Genomic DNA, 9,448 nt, shown 5'->3' on the forward strand with positions numbered 1-9,448 from the left:
CCAAAATGGTTGGTGCAAATGGCATCTAGTGCCATTTGAGGTCTCCTCTGCACACACATAGAGTGCTTGCCTCTCATCCCTCTACCAAGCCATTGCAAATCTCAAGGTCTTGCCAGCTGCTTTCCTGTTGAAAGAGCAATCAGTGACTCAGAGCAAGCTGTGTTTAACTTATTTAATTACATCGTGTACACAAATGGGGTGAAGAAACCATCAAAAGACACTAGGGCCAACCTTTCTTATGGTCATCTCAATACACATCACGTGCAGTTCCCGGTAACTCTTATCCAGGAATTAAATTCTGTGGGTTCAGTGCAAACTCCACTACAATTTAACTATCTAAAAGAAGCTGTGCTTCAAAAAGCTAACAATGTTTGGGGTTTTTTTTCTGTAAAAGCAGTGTATTGCTCATGCACAGAGGAAAAAATCTGGAAAAAATTATTTGTAAAACAGGGATATCTCTCAGGGTAACAATATGCATTGGGAAAACATCGAGATGGAAATACCATGGCAGATGGAAATACACTGAGCCTCAGACCAGGTGAGAAACCTAATACCATCAACAGGACTCACCTACCTGACTTGATTTAGGAACATGCATTAGCAGGGATGCTCTAAGAGGAGTAGGAATAAACACCCACTAGAGCGCTTTGCTAAAACACAGCCTTTTAGCAGTGACTCTCAAACTGTGCCATGCACACCACTGCTGGCTAAACACCTTCTCTAGATGACAAACTGGCTTTAATTCCTCAGAGCAGCCTCCGTTGCTGTGTGCTAGTCCCCTCTCCAGCATTTCCTGTGGGAAAGCCTTTCCTTTTCTTTCAGAAACAGCATAAACACTTCCCCAGAGATACACAAGAGACTCAGGTAAAACTGAGTTGCCCAGTCCTGCAGGCCATACACACAAAAGTGCCCTATAATGATCATGACTTTGACTACTTCTTGCACATCTTGCTGTTCATGTCAGAGATGGCTGCAGAGACAGAGTTGTATTATGTTTTTCTCTGTCAGATATCCTTAATTGCTAGGTAACACCTGATAGGTCCAGGGCCAAATCTATAGCACATCAAGAAATTCTCAGATTCCCTGGATTTCATGCCCACTAAGAATCCACTTCTTTAGTACTTTGGTTTGAGAGAGCAACCTTCCATGTGTGACTCGTATGTTTACAGGCAGGATCATGGGAGCCATACGACTGTTCAGCAGAGAAGGGATAAGGGAAGGTGTTAGTTAGAATCACAGAATCACAGAATGGTTTGGGTTGGAAGGGACCTTAAAGATCATCTAGTTCCAACTCCCCTGCCATGGGCAGGGACACCTTCCACTAGAAGAGTGGGAGGAGATCAGCAGATACCATTTGCGTGAGTAATCTCAAGGAGGAAGAATGAAAGGGGAGATCTTCTGAATACATTTTTTGAACATTGTTTCAAAATCATACTTTCCTACAGCTCAGGATACCCAACAGCACCTGTCACCTTACATAAGCATATCTATGTGCATATGTCACATCTAAACGACATAGTTAAACACCAGCAGCCATTAATAGCTTGACCTCATTGTTTTTTCTAAGGTGAATACCCAAAGAGCAATGTCCGAATAACAAAAAAATGAAAAAAAAAAAAAAATTAGTACATTGAGGTTGATGAAGAAAAGATCCAGTGGTTTCAAACCATGAGTTAAAAATGAGAATGGATACATGTCTGGTCCTCAGAACCACGCCGATGTCACCATATCTCCTCTCCAGTTGAAACAAGTAAGTCCCAATCATTTCAAAGCCCATTAAAGAGACCAGAAAACAGCACTCAGTGAATGTCAGATAAAAAAAGGAAAATAACTCTCTGATGATTTGTTAGGATTCACATGTTTGCTTCAAAAGGCTGTAACTCTGGACTTATTTAAACCCTATGAAAAGTAATTCTTATTTGCATTCTTATATGAATCAGAGGGCTGGAGCCCCTCTGCTATGGGGACAGGCTGAGAGAGTTGGGCTTGTTCAGCCTGGAGAAGAGAAGGCTCCGGGGAGACCTTATAGCACCTTCCAGTACCTGAAGGGGCTACAAGGAAGCTGGGGGGGACTTTTCCCAAGGGCCTGTAGTGACAGGACAAGGGGCAACGGGTTTAAACTGAAAGTGGGGAGGTTTAGATTAGATATCAGATAGAAGTTCTTCCTGGAGAGGGTGGTGAGGCACTGGGACAGGTTGCCCAGAGAAGCTGTGGATGCCCCATCCCTGGAAGTGTTCAAGGCCAGGCTGGATGAGGCTTGGAGCAACCTGGTCTAGTGGAAGGTGACCCTGCCCATGGGTTTGGGTTAGAATGGTTTCTAACCCAAACCATTCTGTGATTCTATGAAGACAATGACAATGTGGTAATAATTTTTTTTTGGTTTATTACCTAACAAAATATTCTGAGGTAACATAAATAAATGTGACTGTGTAAAAAATGACACCATTCTCATGGGAGTATTTGTATCTACATTCACATCTACATGTGCAATAATGTAAACATTACAGAAACCACTAAAACTTATTATTATTGCTATTTTCAAGTCTTCACCAGCCAGACTGCAAAATTCCAAGTAAAACTCTGGAAGAACCAATTCTTTAGCACAAAGACCACACAGAATTTGCCTTCATGCAAATCTAGCTGACAATGAACAGATGTAAACTTCGTGCAGAAGACTGTAACACAGGCCAGATGTATAGCATTCACTTCACACCATCTGTCTACACAGACACGTATGTGCATACACCGTAAGTTATAAAATTTGCAGATGCCCACTGACTTCAAGGGAATTAGAAGCAGACACACTTCTTACCCAATTTTGCCAGAGACTGAGGGAACATCAACCTCAAAACCTTCTATTTAAGTTTTCTATTACGAAAGAAGAATGTTAAAATTCCTGAAGATCACTTAAACTGCCTTAAAGTGTTATAAAACCTACAAGCCTTAAAAAGGTCATTTGCCCTAATTGTGTCTGAAGTGCACTGCAATTAGCAGGAAGATCCATATCTCCTCCTGTAGTATCCTAGGAGCAGATTACACAAGCTAGAATAAACTCAATAAACACAGCTCAGTAGCAATAAATCAGGACAAATTTTGGTTTCGGGTCCCAGAAAAGTCCATTGTAATTAAGGACAGTCTATTTTCTGAAGTCAGTGGAGCTTTTCACATACTTACCTTTTGGCACATGCTCACATGCCTCGCCTCAAAACCAAAGCGCATTTCTGACTTCAGAAAAGTTGCTCCCACCTTAGTGACACCAGGTAAAGGTGAAGTTTGCTAAGCAGAGCCATTAATAACTCCATGGCATGGTATTTGACCAAGTTATTCCACAGTATCAACATTTTTTTGTGCCTCTCTTCTTAAGAAATCTTGCTAAGTATACCTGGCATTTGGATGCTGACTATGACAGGAACTCCAACAGCACTTTTTCCCCTTGAATGTGACAAATTCAACTCCTTTTGAAATTGCTCTATTATTCTCACTACAATTTCTTTATTACGAACACAGTGCCACTCAAATTAATAGGTGTTCATGAGATAAGGTGCAACCTACTCTTGTTTAGGATGGCAAAAAAATAACTCATATTTGGTGGAATAAGAGAGTTAATATTAAAAAAAGAATTTGAGGTAAAAATGTGACCCCTTTAAGCCCTTTCTTGTTTCAAACTCTGCTGAGAGGAGCATATCCATGCACCTGGGCACAGTAAAGGCACACTCTGAACCAGATATTTGGGTTGTTCTTGAGTGAAGGGGGAGACAAGGCAGAGAGGAAGGAAAGGAGACACAGAAGGAAAGCAGGCTCCAAATGCAGGCTTTTAATTTGAGTGTAAAACATGCAGCATATGGTCAGACTGGCAGAAAAGCCTGACTGTGGCCACCAAAACACACAGCAGCGTAGTTTCAGAGGGAGGATGCCAAGTCCTGTTCCCACTGCCAGGCTCGAAAGGTCCCCACTCAACACTGCATACCCCACACCAAAGTAAAAGGGTTTTCAGAGATTCCAGCAGTATGGGGGTGCAGGCAAGGGCTTAGCCCCAAAAGCAAACTGCTCCCATTGACTACCATAAGTATTTTCCCTTTCAAAAGCCAAGCACACTGCCCCATCTGTCCTTATCAGCTAAATTCCTTTCCTGCTATCAGATGCAAGAGGAGATCAGAGTGAGATCTGTGGTAATTAAAAATGAACGAGACCAAATTAGTTAAGCACATTCAAGTCGGCAACGGAGTGATTCAGAGGTCTGGATTTCGCTTAGGGAGGCTCTTTGTCTGCCACTCCCCCCAGCACAAAGCTCACTGCCTCCACGTATGTACCCTACCTCCAAAGCAGTGCTGGGAAGATGCCTAGAAGGGACATCCTAAACGTGAAGCAGAGCCACACCAAATAGCTTTAGGAGTAATAAATACTGCCTTTTTTTCCCAGCCAAGATCCTTGCTGCACTTTTAACGTGTCTCTTTGCAGGATCCTTTGCAACTGTGATGTGCCAGTGTCAAACAGATGACGCATCTCTGAACAACCACAAGCAGGAGAGGTGGCCGGGCAGTCCAGCATGGCCAGGCCATCGCCCCTCCAGATGCAGCCTTCAGGTACCACCCTGCACCCAACGACAAAACACGGGCTTGACGCCCTGATGCGGGCTCTGAATGTGATGATGGCCACAGCCTCACAGATCAGAAAGAAACCAAGAGGAGAGTGAAAATTAGGAAGGGGCATGTTGTCCCAGTGCATTGCAGATGAGCTACTGTGCTGCAGAGCTGCTCCTGCACCTCCCCTCCCACATCTGGGGTGATTGCATCGCAGGATGTCCTACAGCATCACATACATCTGTCATATGAGGTTCCTTCTTTCTTCCCACCTCCCACCTGGATGCTAAAGATATTCCAGGGAGGGTGGCAGGAGGGAAAGATGGTCTCATCACGCTGCTCAGGGCAAAATAAAGTGAAAAAAAAAAACCCTTTCATCTAATACCCAGGTCATAAAGCAGTCAAAATATGACAGTCCTTTCTACGCTGAACCCTATGACTCGTCTTCTCTGCAGGTAAACTTTGCCGATTAAGTTTTTGAAGACTCAAAAGGGATGAATCCTGACATGTTTCAGAGACTATTACAGCCATTTCAGGGAATGCTGGCAGCTACTCTCAGCAGTCAGTCAGCTGTGCTTTGCAGGTCAGCATGTGCTTCAAAATGCAGCAGAGCACAGACATACCCAACCTATTTTTAAATGGGTTCATTCGAATGAAAAGCAGTAAAAGACAACATCGTGAAAATGAGCACATCTCCAGACACCATCTGAGCTCCAGTGTCACAGTTAGATTGTTCCAGATACGTGAAGCACCTGCGCTAATACATTTTTAGCAGTCTCAAGTGTCTTTACACTCCACTGGAGACCACAGCCCAGACGCATTTACAGAGATGATTGGAGACATTTAACATTTTGTTATAGAGTCTTTCCAATTCCTAGTTCAGGAACAATTTAAAGAGAATGACTGCTGAGCATTTGGAAGTGGGAGAGGTTGATGCAGTATTCTCAGGATCCAAAATTAATGACAGCGTGCAAGTCACTTCTGTTTTCAGGGAGCTATAAAGATCAATGGCAAATATTCTGAAGCAGTAGGCATTTCTGAATAAAGAAACTGCAAACAGTATATGTGCAACAGTAAGTTGTGAATGCCCCATTCCTGGAAGTGTTCAAGGCCAGGCTGGATGGGGCTTTGAGCAACCTGGTCTAGTGGAAGGTGTCCCTGCCCATGGCAGGGGGGTTGGAACTGGATGATCTTTAAGGTCCCTTCCAACCCAAACCGTTCTGTGATTCTATGATCATGAAGTCAGTAGCAGTGGCAGATGTGTTCCAAAAAAAAAAAATGCACGATCTCACTCAGACATCTCCATATCCAGTGTTCAAGGAGACAAAAAGAGTCCTAAGAGCTTACGTTGCTATGTAACTAAAACTCTTTTTTAAGAGCAGAGACATAGTTGACTCAGCTATATCTCAGGATTAGTAGACACCAACCAAAACTTCTGAAGAGAACAGATCTGCAGAGCTGGAAATCATCCTCCCTGTGGTGATTTGACTGTGGTCCCCAGCAATGCAGCTTGAAGGCCTGAAAGAGAGACCTAAGAGAGTCCAGGACTCTGCCAAATCTCAAGATGAGACCCAGTGCAGGGGAGAATCTACAAGATGTACCAAAATCTGCATAAGTTTGTAGACTGACCAAAAAGACTCATCACAAAGGATATGCCATATTTATACAATTTCTTGATAGGCCTCAGGATAAAATAACTTCAGACCAATGAGGAAAGGAAGGTATCCCACACAGTCACTAATTACTTGGTGAGATGTGTATGCAACCCCAGCCAAGCCTGTAGCACAAATTTCACTCTGTACACGATCCACTGAGAACGTGCACTGGAGCAGCCTCAAATACAGCACCTTTCATTTTCCTGCAGCTACAGCAATTTGTGCTTTTAGTATAAGAAATCCTTTGTCCAGCTCCTATGTTGTCAGATGAGACAGAAGCCACCAGCTCAGAGGATACAGTCAGTGAGGAGGTGTCTATCTGTCAACATTTTCAGTACAACTCTTCATCAACAACAGACCCCCATGTGCAAACTCTGAAGAGCTGGAAGGCACACACCTTTCAACAGCTGCCTTTCCCAGTATATCCCACCCATCGAAGAACAGACTGTCAGCCAAACTCTACACTGGTTCAAATATTGTGCAGCAAAAACCACCACGTTATCCAAGCCAAATAGGAGGGTTGTTCCCTACAAGGACTGACTGCTCTTGACAGATTCATGTTTTCAGCTTGAAAGATTGTTTTTTCTTATAGCAAAAGGTGAAAGACTAAGAGATGAAAAACCTAAAGTGACTTTTTCCATCAGAATATAGCCAGACATCTCCAGAAGCCAGATAATCTACTACAGACGCACACACAAAAAAGACAGACCTACATTAACACTGCTTCACTCCCAAGAGCCCAGCTCTTGACAGATTCATGTTTTCAGCTTGAAAGATTGTTTTTTCTTATAGCAAAAGGTGAAAGACTAAGAGATGAAAAACCTAAAGTGACTTTTTCCATCAGAATATAGCCAGACATCTCCAGAAGCCAGATAATCTACTACAGACGCACACACAAAAAAGACAGACCTACATTAACACTGCTTCACTCCCAAGAGCCCAGAGAGATGAGATCTGAAGGGCTCAGAAAAAAAAGTCAAATATCCAATCTCTTCCAAACCAGCTGAATTGTCACGGACTTAATAGCAACAAAACAAAGAGGGGAAGCATCAACGGACATGAGTTTTCCAGTGTATTTAGCAGAACCCTGTACTTTGGTGTATAATATCACAGCCAATTTACCAGGCAAAGTTTTCCCCTTGCCTAGTAGGGGGCCAGATACAGAGAAGCCAGAGATCCATCTATTGTTACAAAACAGTTGGATTTTCATTGGAACTGATTTAAGACCAGAAAGACGCACAAATAAGAGGAGATGAAGAGGGAAGTGCATCATTTATCAAAAACCGTAGCAGAAAGTCAAGGAGAGTGTGATGTTGCTGGACCTTAAACCATTTATCACAAGGTTTAAGAAGAAATAGTGTATATCAGAAAAACTGTGTTACACCTGTGTACTCCAGAGTACACCAAAAGTGGTTGTGCAGCAGAAGAGACAACACTATCTGCTCCTTGGTAGTGCAGACAGCAAAAAATAACAGACTTGAAGTACAACAGGGGAGAGTCAACAGCAGGAAAAGCTGTCACAGGAGGGAAAATGAATAGAACAAAATAGATGAGCAAATATCTGGGGAGCTTGTGGGCTCTTCATCACCAGAGGTCCCTGAAAACGATCCAGACAAACATCAGCCATGAATGACAGTCATTGCTACTATAGCTATTTGGGCTGGGGGATGAATTAGGGGATTACCTGAGGTGCTTCCCAGTTCTATATTTCTGTAATTGAAAAACACATCCTAAGGGTATAGAGAGACTCCACATTTAAAACCTCAGAAACAAACATCAGCAATGGCACAGGCAGCTTCTGAAATGATGCTTGCAAGCAGTCAGTAATCTTCTAGTAGTCAACACCACTACAGAAAACATTTATGTGCCTTACGCTGAAACGTATGCTGTAAAGAAATGAACAATAAACCTTTACAGGAGAAGAGTCAGGAGTGGATAAAATCTCCCCTCTCCTACACTAGAACTGAAAAGACATCCCCATTGTTCATCCCGCTTGTCAGATACAATAACTTATACACCCTAGCACAAATTACTGGGAAAGCAAAGCACCGCTAGGATCTTTTGTGAACAGAACTGCTAGAGCAAGGAAGGATGATGAGAGAGAGCATTCAGCTTGGGAAGCTGCTGAACAGTGAGGGCACAGTTCAAATGCGTTTGCAGAGCAGCAGTTCGCTTCTGTGCTCAGATGCAAAGAAGTGTTTTAACATTTAAAAAAATGCAGGACCAAGTGATATGAGAAGACTCCAAGTTGTTAAATAAATACATAAATAAATAAAATGCAAAAGCTTCATCACCAAAATAAATCAGGCACATAAGACATTTACCAACAGTTATGCCTTCAGCTTATTAATTGGCTAAATAATGCAGGTTAAAAGAATGTCGACGCTATGCAAATAAAATTTGGCTGCTCCTGGTCACCATTTTGTCCAATACAACTACAAATGAAGTGGAGTGCTGCAGAAATTAAGAGTAAGGCAGCTCAATACAAGCAACCACATCTCTTCAAGGGGTGGTGTAATAGATGTGGATTCTCTGTGCATTAGCATACAAGGGTACCTGTAGCAGATACTGAGTTATACAACTATGCTGCAAAGACAATCCCTACTTCACAGCTCCAAGAGACAGAACAAGGGTTGGAGGGAAGGAACTAACTCAGGGACACGCAGGACATCAGTGACAGAGCTAAGAAGCAACACAGGGGTAAATAGCACAAACAGCTAGCAACGGTCTGTAAAATGAAAAGTGTTGACATACTGCATTCCTTCCCTTTCACCGGGTCAGGTAGTCCAGAGCACTCCACCGACGGATTTGGGACAGCCACCCTCCATCTGGAGCCACTGCTGTCGCATTCTGTGTACTCGAAGTGGTAATTTGTCTGCAAGCAATTACAAAGAGTTTCAGTTTCATCGTAACATTTGCATATTAAGCTCATTAATCAAGACTGGGATTAGCAAACTCAGTTATAATTAAACCAGAAAGGAAGTAGCTGGCATGGAACATACTGTGCAGCACTCTCTCTGCTTTGATGATCATCATGTACCATCACAGAGCAAGCACAAAGCACATCGGATGCTGTGCAGCACAAATGTTAAGGCAGAGTGTGGGATTTGCAAAAGCACTTGGGAGACGGGACACAGATTCCATTAGATCTTTTTTTTTTTCCCAGTCTCCTAGGGCAGGACTGTTCCTAAACTTCTGGTTGTCATGGTGTCT

General features: G+C 42.9%; 1 protein-coding gene across 1 annotated transcript in view; it reads right to left on the reverse strand.

Annotated features, from left to right (window-relative positions):
* The window catches only part of KIAA1324L (KIAA1324-like ortholog), a 48,326-nt gene extending 39,219 nt beyond the window's left edge, over positions 1–9,107 (reverse strand). The window contains exon 1 of the mRNA XM_010162019.1: positions 8,990–9,107. The gene's annotated coding sequence lies outside the window, so the exon portion shown is untranslated. The remainder of the gene's footprint in view (positions 1–8,989) is intronic.
* Positions 9,108–9,448: the final 341 nt, after the last annotated feature.

This window comes from Eurypyga helias, unplaced genomic scaffold (genome assembly GCF_000690775.1).
Source record: "Eurypyga helias isolate BGI_N326 unplaced genomic scaffold, ASM69077v1 scaffold38460, whole genome shotgun sequence".
Taxonomy (NCBI): domain Eukaryota; kingdom Metazoa; phylum Chordata; class Aves; order Eurypygiformes; family Eurypygidae; genus Eurypyga; species Eurypyga helias.